Raw genomic sequence first — 4,427 nt, 5'->3', positions numbered from 1 at the left:
TTCCGGATGTCCTGGGTTCAATTCCCAGCACACACACACACACACACACACACACACACACACACACACACACACACACAATGGCTTACAACCATCTGTAATGAGATATAATCCCCTCTGCTGGTGTGCAGGCATACATGCAGGCAGATCACTGTGTACATAATAAACAAATCTCAAAAAAACTTCCTTCTATACGACATTTCACGCTAGTAAATCATAAGCTCCTTCCCCTCTGTTTGGTGGTGGCCATGAGGTAAGCCAACATGGGTACCAACAAGAACATTCAGGAACTATGGGGAAGGAAGCAGACTGACGAGATATGCTTTCTTCCTAGAGTCCTCTGCTGATGCCTCTCTGTACTCTTCAGGGCTCTCACTCCACCCAGGCAGGTAAAGTGTGAGACTGGAAAAGATAACCAAGACAAGTCCCATAAGGGATTCAAGTGCACCATGTGACTGTAAACTGCTAATCCCAAAGGTGGCATACAGCAAGCCTGAGTGGCTGGAATTCTCGGTGGGTTGAAGATTCCTGGTAGAGACTCAGAGCTTCTCATTGATAGAGACCATAAAGGTAGAAGAACTCCTGACCCCCAGTGCACCAGCAGCCTAGACCACCAGCACAGGGAGATGCATGGGCTCGACAATGGCCAGCTGCAGAAGCCCAAAGGCCACAAAACCCACCATGCTATCCTTGCTAAGTAGCTTGGGGAAGGAGCAGAATGTCCAGCTTCACTGTTACTGCTAATATAAGCAGTGCCTATGAATCAGACCTTGAACAGTTGAGTTTGGACAGCAAGCACGCAGAGTAGTAATGTCTGTATCTGCTTGGAGCGTCCTGTTTGGCCAGTAAGTCAACGGGCCTGGCAGATGACTCAGTGGCTAAGAGTGAATGCTGGAGAGATGGCTCAGTGGTTAAGAGCACTGATTGCTTTTCCAGAGGTCCTGGGTTCAATTCCCAGCACCCACATGGCAGCTCACACAACTGTCTGTAGCTCCAGTTCCAGGGGACCTGACCCCCTCACACAGATATACATGCAGGCAAGACACCAGTGCACATAAATTAAAAAAAAAAAAAAGAGAGAGTGCATACTTTTGCCGAGGATGAATTTCAGTTCCCAGCACTGATATCAGGTATCTCACAACTGCCTGGTAATTCCAGCTATGGAGAATTCAAGTCTCTCTTCTGGACTCATGTGTACATGCAAATAAAATTCAAATAATAATAATAAACTTTAAAAGGATAGGAAATAAATCCTATGAAAGTTCAGGGCCCTACCTTTCATGTTTCAAGGAGTCCAGGGGTCTGAGGCACAGTTGGAAATCCTTTCTTTTACTTTCTTTTTTCCTTCTTTCTTTCCTTCCTTCTTTCTTTCTTTCTTTCTTTCTTTCTTTCTTTCTTTCTTTCTTTCTTTCTTTCTTTCTTTCTTTTTAAAAGATTTATTTATTATATACACAGAAGAGGGCACCAGATCTCATTACAGATGGTTGTGAGCCACCATGTGGGTGCTGGGAATTGAACTCAGGACCTCTGAAAGAGCAGCCAGTGAGTGCTCTTAACCTCTGAGCTATCTCTCTAGCCCCGGAAATCTTTTCTATGGAGAAGGGCAGGTGGTAGCACCTCCCACAATACACCACAGAGAAATATGGCATGTGACAGACCTCCTTGGGTTCTGATGAGAACATAGACCACATTTGGGCACATTGCACCAAGCTATGACAACCCATAATACTCCTGCCTGAGTGAACCCCGAGACGAGGACATACCGCAGCGTCTGAGGCAGCCCATCCAACGTCACTGGATGTGCACAAGCAGCAAAGGTGTCGCTTGGGGACCGCCAAAGTACAGAGAAAGCACTGCTGGTTGTGGAAGAAGCCCACACTGTCACTATTCGTCATTGGGAAAGCTGCTCTTAGCTCACAGCTGGTCCTGATAGAAGTGAAACATCACACCTGGGGACAGTAAGTGACTGGGCAGCCTGAACCACCACCAAAACCAGCTGTTGTCACTAAACCGTAACACTGGGCACACTCACCAACATTCCATGATAAAACAAGCAGAAATTAGACAACCCCGGCAGCACCAGGAAGCATTCTTTTTTATTTTAATATGGAATGCTTCATGAATTTGTGTGTTATCCTTGTGCAGGGGCCATGTTATCTTCTCTGTATCATTCCAATTTTAGTATATGTGCTGTTGAAGTGAGAACCAGAACGTAATCTTAGACACACAACCAAGTATGTAGACTTGTGTCTTGTCGGGAGTTGATACAGATTCAGAAATACTGCAGCTTAAAATCAGCCACCACAGGCTTTTTACGTACAAGCTGGAGGAGAAAGCAACAGCTGAAGAACATGTACCATAGCTGTTCCAAGCCTCCAGGTCGACTGTTTCAGGAACGCGGAACCTCCGAGGATGCATGGTTATTTGTGATATGGTGGATCTCCATCCCTGTGCAGCTCCAGGTGACATGGCTGCAGTGTCCCCTAACATCCTGCCCTCCCTTGAAAGATTGCACTTTCCCGTGCCCTTTGCAGTGGGGACTGTGCCCTGTGCTTCAGGCCATGGGATCTGAGGTGAATGCAGGTGTAACTTCCAGGCTAAAGTATTTCCTCGCGGGTGTATGTATTCAAACCTATGTCAGGGTTTGAATCAGAAATGCCAGTTTGGAATGTTTGCCCCTCGCTGGTGGTGCTGTTGGTTGGGAACCTGGGGAGCCTGTGGGAAATAGAGCCTCCCTGGTAGAAACAGGTCATAAGCGAGGGCCTCTGCAGGTTATACCTGTTGCTGGTCTCTGCCCTGCACCCTGGTGTCTCCACCACATACTTCTGATGCCGTCAGTTAAGCTGTTCTGCCATGCCTTCTGTGCCCTGATGGATGGGGACACTCAGAACCACGAACCAAGTCTTTCTTCCCTGGAGTCAATTCTTTCAGGCTTTGTGGTCACAGCAATGTAAAAACCTGACGGGTCCTCCCAGCATTCTCTTCCCTGACTCCAGGAAGCCACACTAACTGAACAGTGGTTCTGCACTGAAAGCAGCCAAGCCCTGACATTTCCTTCCCATAATATAGAGGAAAGAATTTATTTTATTTTTTATGTGTGTGGGTGCGTTGTCTGCAGGAATGTCTGTGTCTCACATGTGTGCCTGCTGCCCATGGAGGACAGAAGAAGAGGGCATTGGATTCCCTGAAACTGGAGTTAGGAATGGATGTGAGCTGCCACGTGGTTACTGGGAGCAAACCCAGCTCCTCTGGAAGAGCAGTCAGTGTTAACTACCATCTTCCCAGGCCTGGAGGAAAGAACTTAAAGACTAGGAAGAGAGGGGCATGGGAGTGGATTTTTCATATGTTGCTAACCTAGGTGTCAAGTTCTGACTTTAATTCTCCAATTGGGGCCTAAGAAAAGCATTGGTAAAAGAAGTGCTGTGGCCTTCACACTGCTTTAGAGGCCATTTCCTGTGATTTTGGCCACTACTGGAGAGCAGGGTAACGAGTGTAGGCTCTCTAGTCATGGAGAGCAGGGTAATGAGTGTAGGCTCTCCAATCATGGAGAACATTGTAACAAGTGTAGGCTCTCCAATCCTGGAGAGCAGGGTAACGTGTACAGGCCCTCCTATCAATGAGGTGGGAGGACAGAGGCACAAAAAAAAAACAATGAGTGACATTTCATGACCCAGGGTACCTTGAGGGAAAGTGGTTACGGTTGTAAAGGGCAGCAGGCCTGATGCAAAATGACCCAACTTCAGGATGGAAACTAATCAAAGGATGCCATTGGCTGGCAAGGGCTGTGAAGGGCGTGAGATATGACTCTGTGCAAGCTGCTGTAGTTTGAGTGATGAATGTCTCCCAAAGGCCCCATGTTTTGAAAGACTTGGTCTCTTGGATGGTGCTCTGGTGGTGGCGGTAGGTCCTGAGGACCTGGGGGGCTGCTCTCAAATGGGCCCCTTCCTGTTGTTGTTTTCTTCTTGGCCATGGGATCAACTCTTTTCTGTGCCCTGTGCATCCTGCTGTGGTTGTTTTAACAGTAGTGCCAGAGGCCTCAAAATCGACGGGTCCACTCAATCAGCCTTCTAATTTGTGAGCTAAAATATGCCCCTGGTCCTTATTAGTTAGTTATCTGGGGATTTGTTATAGTGACAGGAGGCTGACTATCACTTAACCTAGCAGTTTAGCTTCCTATAATCCATAAATGTTAGCAGGGGACATGAATGGAGGCCACGTTTACTCATAAGACAGCAGTCAGAATGAACAGGAGAGGGCTTGCATTAGCACCCTTTGTCTTTCAAGTCCCAAAGGCCGTGTGAAGAGGTCACTTGTATGGTTCAGGTACAGTGGGTATAGCTGAGAAACTCCAAGCTTAGAATTTCCAGTCTTCTTGGTGAACCACGTTCTAACCTGACCAAGCATGTCCTGGAGGGAGACATTGTTGT

General features: G+C 47.3%; 1 non-coding gene across 1 annotated transcript; it reads right to left on the bottom strand.

Annotated features, from left to right (window-relative positions):
- Nucleotides 1-2,100: 2,100 nt before the first annotated feature.
- LOC118576702 lies at nt 2,101-2,206 on the bottom strand. Its single transcript, XR_004943975.1, has one exon. It is a non-coding gene; the product is annotated as a U6 spliceosomal RNA (small nuclear RNA).
- Nucleotides 2,207-4,427: the final 2,221 nt, after the last annotated feature.

This window comes from Onychomys torridus, unplaced genomic scaffold, assembly GCF_903995425.1.
Source record: "Onychomys torridus unplaced genomic scaffold, mOncTor1.1, whole genome shotgun sequence".
NCBI lineage: Eukaryota > Metazoa > Chordata > Mammalia > Rodentia > Cricetidae > Onychomys > Onychomys torridus.
This window is presented reverse-complemented; position numbering and strand designations above follow the sequence as displayed.